The sequence below is a fragment of the Gopherus flavomarginatus genome, chromosome 18 (assembly GCF_025201925.1).
Source record: "Gopherus flavomarginatus isolate rGopFla2 chromosome 18, rGopFla2.mat.asm, whole genome shotgun sequence".
Taxonomy (NCBI): Eukaryota; Metazoa; Chordata; order Testudines; family Testudinidae; genus Gopherus; species Gopherus flavomarginatus.
The window spans coordinates 16011738-16020308 of NC_066634.1; the positions used below are offsets into that span (position 1 = coordinate 16011738).

At 54.4% G+C, this 8571-nt stretch overlaps 1 non-coding gene across 1 annotated transcript; it reads right to left on the reverse strand.

Annotated features, from left to right (window-relative positions):
• Window positions 1-917: 917 nt before the first annotated feature.
• On the reverse strand, window positions 918-1005 carry TRNAS-GCU (transfer RNA serine (anticodon GCU)). Its single transcript has one exon. It is a non-coding gene; the product is annotated as a tRNA-Ser (tRNA).
• Between the last annotated feature and the right edge of the window lie 7566 nt (window positions 1006-8571).

The following is an 8571-nucleotide window of genomic DNA, read 5'->3' on the forward strand; positions in this document are numbered from 1 at the left end:
CTCTGCCTGGCTCAGACAAAAGATAACAGTTGTGCAGTGATGAGGAAGGAGGGAATCTCTGAGTCACCCGTCCACGGTCGTGTCTTCACAGTGCTCCCAAGCTGGAGAGTGAAGAACCCCCTCGGTCCCACCGTGAGACTGAGGAACAGGAGGCCTGTCACCCCCATTCCTGCCGTCCTGCATTCCTGGTGTCCAGCATCCCAGAGGGCCTCCGTGCCAGCAACGAAACCCAACCGTCGTCTGGACTCCCCAGCGCTCCTCCTCAACGGCTCTAAATCAGCGGGAGAGTGGAAGGTCCTGGGCGTCGCGCCGACACCTGGGATCCACTGCACCTGAACAGTGGGGAAAGGTTTCTGTGTTGGGGCATTGTTTAGTGTTTTCTAGTTTCCAAGGGAGGGTTTATGGGCCTGAGCGTTAAGCTCCCAAACCCAGTCACTGTTTCATTGTATTCATTAAGTTTGCATTTTCCCCTGTTCCCCCAGCTTTCTGTACCTTTACCCTGACTACACTTACCTTTGTTTGTGCCAAACCACCTTGTCTCCTCTTTATTTTATTTACACCTCAGAAGGAGGGAGGCAAAATCCACTGGTGATAGAGACAGGAGGGAGTCGAGTTTGTATCTCCTGAGAAAAGGGGCTTTTTCCTTTCCTATTTCTCCCCTACCATTTCTAACATTTTCCTTTGAAGCTTTGCCTTATTCAGCTTGAGGAAACATTAGCTTTTAAGATAAAAACTACGAAATACAGAACTAGAGACATTTTTTAGAAATCTGGGATTTAGACATTTTATTTAAAGCCGGGGGGGGGGGGTGTTGGAGTTTCTGAGAAGGTTTTTGTTTGCAAGAAGCAACATTGTTGTGTCTGTTATTGTACCAAGTGGGGAAGATGGTTGTCTATAGAGGAGGAGTCAAGACTAAATGCATCCACTGAGGATGGGATTTGAACCCATGCATGCAGAGCACAATGGAATAGCAGTCCATCACCTTAACCACTGGACCACCTCATCTGAGCTGTAACAAAAGGGACAGGAGGAGAGATCTAAGGCCAACAGAGATAGGGACACGAAGGAGTTTTTAAATACTAAGCGTAAGCAGGGTCTGAATGAGCTCCCCCCTCACATCTAGTGAGGAGCTGGGGAAAGACTTCAGGAACAGACCGTGTTTGCATAGACACACCTACTCTGCCTAGCTATGCAGCATGATGGGGCCGCTTCCCCAAAATGACCAGTTTGGGATGGTCTTGGGTTACAAATCACTTTAGGATTGAGTGGAATGAAATGTTATTCTCCTTCCTGTATGAGTGAAGGGCAGCAGAACAGACCTAGTCCATCCTGACGGAGGGGTAGATGGGTGAGGAATAGCTTTTATTGGACTGCAGAGAAGGATTGAGGACATCACGCTAAAACAGTGGTCCCCAAATATTTCACATTGTGCCCTCTTAGCCATGGCTGTGGCCCCTCGGAAGCCACGGTCGAGAAGCAGGGCTGGGAGTGGGACTGTTGCTTGCTGGGGAGAGGGGTGCGGACAGGGGCAAGGGGGTCATCGCTGGGCTGGGAGCCAGAGGCCCAGACTGAGGGTGGGGTTGGAGAAGAGCTGGGACAGAGTGGGGCTGAGTGGTGCTTCCTCCCTGCCCTCCATGGGGGCTGACTCAGGCCCTGAGGTGCCCCCATGAATGTTCCTTTGTGTCTCCCTAGGAGTCATACCCCACATTATGGGGACCACTGAACCCTACTCGCTAAGCAGGGGCTAGTGATGCCAAAGCCCAGGGAAAGGGAGAACAAGTGTGGGGGCCCCAGCACCAGAACCATGCACCCCCTTCTGTCTGTTGCTCTGCCCCCTTCCACCCATAGCCCCATCCACTATCACCTCTGTTCCACCCCTTCCCCCACCAGCCCCACCCTGTCACTCCTTTACCCCTGCCCCGCTGCGGCCCTGAGACCAGAGAAGCTCCGTACCCCTGCTGCAGCCCCTGGGCCGTAGCAGGGAGTGCGAACTCCTCCAGCCCTGGGGCTGACATAGGGGAGACTTTTGCAGGGTGGCCTAATTTGGCCGGGGTCCCAGTCATGGGCCCCACTGTCCCCTTGGTGATGCAAGGTTTGGGGAGACTGAGCCCCCCCGACCTCCATTACGTGCCGCCCAGGCTACCGCTGCTCAGTGTGGGGCCAGTCTCCCTGTGTTTTCTGCTGCTTGTGCTGGGGAGCCTGGCCGGCACTAGGGGTGGGGCCCCCAGCAGCCACCCAAGGCTCCAGGGGGTCAAAGGGCACCGTGTGGCAGTGCAAAGGTGCTCACTGCTCTCCCCTGCCCCAATGCTCCTCCATGGGCCCATAGAGGGTTGGGGGGAGTGAGGAGCAACACTATGTGCTCCATGCGTCCTGGTCACTTTCCCCACCTGGGCTGTGCTGTGAGGGGAGCATCAGAAGCTGCTGCTCTCTGCCCTCCCCTTATGCAGCCCAGCTGAGGAAAGTGACCTGGATGCAGGGAGCTCGGATGACGTCACTTCTCATCTCCCCACCCCCACAGCCCCTAGGGGTACCCGGAGGAGCAGCATCCCAGGGAGGAGCAATGCTAGCTGCTCCATGCACACAGATCACTGTCCGCACGTGGGTGCAGGAGGGGGCACAGGGGTTGGGGACAAAAGAGCGGGGGAAGGGGTTGGGGTGAAGGGGGTGCAGGAGAGGGGCAGTGGCTGGTGGCACAGGAGGGGGTGCAGGGGTTAGGGGTGAAGGGAATTCAGGAGGTGGCAGTGGCTGGTGGCACAGGAAGGGGTGCAGGGGTTAGGGGTGAAGGGGGTGCAGGAGATGGCAGTGGGTGGTGGCACAGGAGGGGGTGCAGGGGTTAGGGGTGAAGGGGGTGCAGGAGAGGGGCAGTGGCTGGTGGCACAGGAGGGGGTGGAGGGATTAGGGTGAAAGGGATGCAGAAGAGGGGCAGGGGTTGTGGCGCAGGGGTTAGGGGTGAAGGGGGTGCAGGAGAGGGTCAGTGGCTGGTGGCACAGGAGGGGGTGCAGAGGTTAGGGGTGAAGGGGGTTCAGGAGAGGGGCAGTGGCTGGTGGCACAGGAGGGGGTGCAGGGGTTAGGGGTGAAGGGTGTGGAGGCGAGGGGCAGTGGCTGGTGGCACAGGAAGGGGTGCAGGGGTTAGGGGTGAATGGGGTGCAGGAGAGGGGGAGTGGCTGGTGGCACAGGAGGGGGTGGAGGGATTAGGGTGAAGGGGGTGCAGGAGAGGGGCAGGGGTTGAGGCGCAGGGGTTAGGGGTGAAGGGGGTGCAGGAGAGGGTCAGTGGCTGGTGGCACAGGAGGGGGTGCAGGGGTTAGGGGTGACGAGAGTTCAGGAGGGGGCAGTGGCTGGTGGCACAGGAAGGGGTGCAGGGGTTAGGGGTGAAGGAGGTGCAGGAGAGGGGCAGTGGCTGGTGGCACAGGAGGGGGTGTAGGATTAGGGTGAAGGGGGTGCAGGAGAGGGGCAGGGGTTGGGGCGCAGGGGTTAGGGGTGAAGGGGGTGCAGGAGATGGCAGTGGCTGGTGGCACAGGAAGGGGTGCAGGGGTTAGGGGTCAAGGGGGTTCAGGAGGGGGCAGTGGTTGGTGGCACAAGAGGGGAGTATGGGAGTTAAGGGCAAAGGGGACACAGTGTAGGGGTTAGGGCACAGGAGGGGGCAGGAGTTGGGGTGAAGGAGGCACAAGGGTTGGGAGTGCCGGAGCTAGGGGGTAAAGGGAGAGGGGGATCGTCCAGGGGCGATGGGGAAGTGCCAAAGTCTAAGTTTTACCCAGGGCACCATTTCCCCTAACGCTGATCCTTGGTAACATTTCTTGCTGGGACGGGGAGGGGAGAGAGATGAGGCGTTTTCTCTCTGTTTCTTTCCTCTCCATTTTCTGCTCCTTCCTTCAATTCCAGAATCCTCCCTTGTGTTTCAGACTGTGCAGTGACGCCCTCCCAACCCCAGGCCTCTGGAGCCTTTGGAGCAGAAAGATCCCAGGAGCTGAGGGTGAATCCAGGAGTGAGTAGCTGGCAGGAAGGAGTCCTAGCAGTTCTTCTGGGAGCACAGGTGAGGAATGACTCCCCCTTCCCTAGATTCTCCCCATGGGAACAGGGAGGGTTGTGTGATAAATTCCTGTAACTCTTCTGCCCCTCTGAGTTGGCAGAAACAAGGGCTGGGTTCAGTATCTAGGGGTTCTGCTTCAATAAAACAATACAAAACTGGCTCGAGCCCCCACCCAGTGACCTAGGGACAATTACACATCACCCCCCTGGGTGCCTCTAGGAGGCAATACTTCCCCTCTTGCAAGCAGGGAGTCTGAGCCGCTCCACTCCACCAGCCATTCCATGAACCACTCCAGTGGTCCCTGCAAACTGCTCTGCTGGGGCAGCAAAGAGCCACCAAATGTTCTGAGGGCTGGAGAAAAATGCCTTCTAGTGAGTAGTGAAAGAGCTCAACCTGTTTAGCTTATCAAAAGAAGATTGAAAGGTGACTTCACTGAAGTGTTGAAGTGCCTTCAGGGAGAGAAAAGACTGGGTATTAAAGGGCTCTTTAATCGAGCAGAGAAAGGCATAACAAGACCCAATGGCCGAAAAGTGAAAAGAGAAATTCATATTACAAATAGGGCGCAAAAATTCAGCAGTGAGGATGATTCACCACAGGAACAAGCTACCAAGGAAAGGGGTGGATTCGCCATCTCCTGATGTCATTTAATGAAGACTAGATGCCTTTCTGGAATGTTTTTGCCCCCAAAGTAGCTCTTGTGTCATACAGGAGGCCTGTGACATGCAGGGGGTCAGATTAGATGCTCTAATGGTCTCTTCCGGCCATAAAATTGACTAATTTCTGAAAAACAGAGTGTAGCATTGGGAGCAGCGTCTGATGTTTTCCTGTCTAGCCGGCTTGCTGCCTAGAACGAACACTCCTTCGGTGGGGTGATCCACAGGGAGTAGCTCAAACCTCCAAAGCGCCTGGCCAGGGGCAGGACATTGGCACAGCAAGGGAGGGGTGTGACAGTGACATCACAAAGGCCTTTTGCTGGACCTCAGACTATTGGTCCAAGGTGGTGGGGAGGTGGTGACCTCACAGAGAGATGCTGACATCAGCCAGGCAGGACAGGGGTGAGGGGCCAGGGAAACCTCAGAGACCCTTGGGGCTTTGCTTCAGCAAGTCTCCTTCTCCAGGTCTCTCTTTGAGGACTGAGAGAGTATTTGGGTTCACGGACGTGAGCGCCAGGAGGAACCTCTTTTGAGTTTTCTCCTTCCCTTGTAGTGATTTTACTAGAAAACAGCCGTCCCTGTTTAGAAGGTAAGAGCCTCCTCGAAGGAAGGGGTATCATGGGGGTGTCACAGTTCAGATGCCAATGCCCCACCGCCCCCACTGTAAGGAAGCTCCTGCCACCTGCTCTGTGTTTGCAGGGCGGGAGAGAGCAGCATCCACGGCAGAGATTTGCTCCTGGCTGCCGGAGCAGAGCAGCAGGCTTAGCTGTCAGAACTTCCTGGAGCTATGAAAGGGGAGGGTCCCATGGCTTTGTAGCAGAATGCAGGGCAGGCAAGTTCACGGCAGGCATTATGGGATACTGGAGGAGGCCAGTTATGGTTATATAATGAACGGCAGCATCTACACTGGCACTCTGTCCCTTTAAGTTTGCTGCAAAACGCTCTAGGCCTCTCATCGAAGTGGTTTTATTTTGTCACCAAAACAGGGCAGTTTTGTCACCAGATGTGGCATTGCAGTGTGTACACCAGCCACGAGCTGCCGACCGAAGGGGAGTTGTGAGTTTTTCAAAGACCTGAGCAATATAATTCTGCTGAAATAATTTTGTAGTGCAGACCTGGCCAAAGATTTACACACACACACACACACACACACACACACACACACACACACACACACACACACACACACACACACACACACACACACACACACAGAGGTTGAAGGAAAACCTCATCTGCTCCTCCGCTTTGCAGAATCCAAACACAAGCAAAGCTTGTCAGGTCCTGGTGGAGATGGCAGGGAGTCAGGTGTGGTCAGACACTGTGTTTTAACCAGATGCAAGCACCATGGCTTAGCTGGCTAAAGCACTTGCCTTGTAAGCAGGAGATCCTGGGTTCAGGTCCCTAAGAGAGTGGTTTTTGGGGTACATGATATTGGCTACTGTCAGAAGACAAGATTCAGAGCTAGATGGGCCTTTGGCCTAGCCCAGTGTGATTTTTCTTATGGTTTAAATTATGCTCAGAGCCACTGATAATAGAGTTATTGAAAGTTTGGGAGATAAGAGCTGATAGGACAGTGGTCCAGTCCCCTCGCAGCTGACCCCCTCCCTCTGAGACAGGGGCAGGTCTGAGCTCTCGCACCAAATGCTCATTGTGGTTGCCAGAATCTGTGGGCAGCTCATTTAATTTGCATTGAGGGTTGAGTCCTGCTTTGTGCCCAGTGTCTGAGAATGAAAATCCTAAACCGCCCTTTGAAACAACAAAAGCAGCAGGACGTGTTATTGTCCCTGCCCCAAAGCAGACAGACCAATGGAGAAATGCCACTGAGTCCATGGTAATACTCCACTGCCATTTTACCTTTTTTGCTTGCTAAACTCCCTCCCAACCTTGTGGGGTCCGAGACCCCGGTATTGAGCCTGAGCTGAGATGTCTACACTGCAAATTTACCACCCCACGGCCCAAGCCCCAGGAGCCGGAGCTGGCATGGGGCAGCCCTGGATGTTTCATTGCAGTGTGGACATAGCCTAGCATTATGTCTACACTGCCATTAGCACACCCAAGTCACTATTCTCAAACCCTGGGTCAGCTGATTCAGCCTTGTGGGGCTTGTGCGACAGGGTAATAAAATTACAGTGTAGACACTTGGGCTTGAGCCCAGCCTCTGAGACTCCACAAGGGGTGAGGGTCTCCGAGCCTGGGCTCCAGTCTGAGCCCAAATGTCTACACTGCAGTTTTTAGCCTCACAACCTGAGCCCCAGGAGCCCAAATCAGATCATCCAGGCCAGCCAGACCACAGGGATTTTATCTCAGTATAGCTGCACTCTCAGGGTATGTCTACATTGCAATGCAAGCCCAGGGTTAGCAGAAGTCATGTCAGCAGCCCCAACACGTAAACCTAAACTATGAGGAAAAGACCCACACACAAATAAGCTGGGCAGTGTCGGTATTGGTCTCTGGGCGCTATCCCAGAGTGCACCATTGTGACTGCTCTGGACAGCAATCTGAACTCGGATGCACTGGCCAGGTAGACAAGAAAAGCCCCGTGAACTTTTGAATTTCATTTCCTGTTTGCCCAGCGTGGAGCGCTGATCAGCACAGGTGACTATTCAGTCCCAGAATCGAAAAAGAGCTCCAGCATGGTTCCAAAGCCAAGTGGGCTGGGGCCTGAGTCCTCATGCTAAAATTTATGTGTTAGACCAACTTTAGGACAGGGTGGCTGTGGAGGGGTGAGTGAGTCCCTAGACAACATAATGAGTACGGTGCCTTCTTATTTTCCCCCTTTTCCACCCAGGATGGCAGATGAACTCTACAGAGCCACCTCTGGGCTTGCACTGACTAAGGACAACAGCTGTGAGTGGGGTGCAGAGAGGAGATGGCTCATGTTAAATGACTTTTGGTTGCTGGACTTACGAACCTTAGGGAGAAGACACTGCCCAGCTTATTTGTGCGTGGGTCTTTTCCTCATAGTTTGCCCTTAACTCCCATACTCCCCTCTTGTGCCACCAACCACTGCCCCCTCCTGAACCTCCTTGACCCCTAACCCCTGCACCCCTTCCTGTGCCACCAGCCACTGCCCCCTCCTGAATTCCCTTTGCCCCTAACCCCTGCACCCCCTCCTGTGCCACCAGCCACTGCCCCTCTCCTGCACCCCCTTCACCCCTAACCCCTGCGCCCCAACCCCTGCCCCTCTCCTGCACCTCCTTCACCCTAATCCCTCCACCCCCTCCCCCACAAGCCTGAATCAGCTGACCCAGGGTTTGAGAATAGTGACTTGGGTGTGCTAATGGCAGTGTAGACATAATGCTAGGCTATGTCCACACTGCAATGAAACATCCAGGGCTACCCCATGCCAGCTCCGGCTCCTGGGGCTTGGGCCGTGGGGTGGTAAATTTGCAATGTAGACATCTCAGCTCAGGCTCAATACCGGGGTCTCGGACCCCACAAGGTTGGGAGGGAGTTTAGCAAGCAAAAAAGGTAAAATGGCAGTGGAGTATTACCATGGACTCAGTGGCATTTCTCCATTGGTCTGTCTGCTTTGGGGCAGGGACAATAACACGTCCTGCTGCTTTTGTTGTTTCAAAGGGCGGTTTAGGATTTTCATTCTCAGACACTGGGCACAAAGCAGGACTCAACCCTCAATGCAAATTAAATGAGCTGCCCACAGATTCTGGCAGCCACAATGAGCATTTGGTGCGAGAGCTCAGACCTGCCCCTGTCTCAGAGGGAGGGGGTCAGCTGCGAGGGGACTGGACCACTGTCCTATCAGCTCTTATCTCCCAAACTTTCAATAACTCTATTATCAGTGGCTCTGAGCATAATTTAAACCATAAGAAAAATCACACTGGGCTAGGCCAAAGGCCCATCTAGCTCTGAATCTTGTCTTCTGACAGT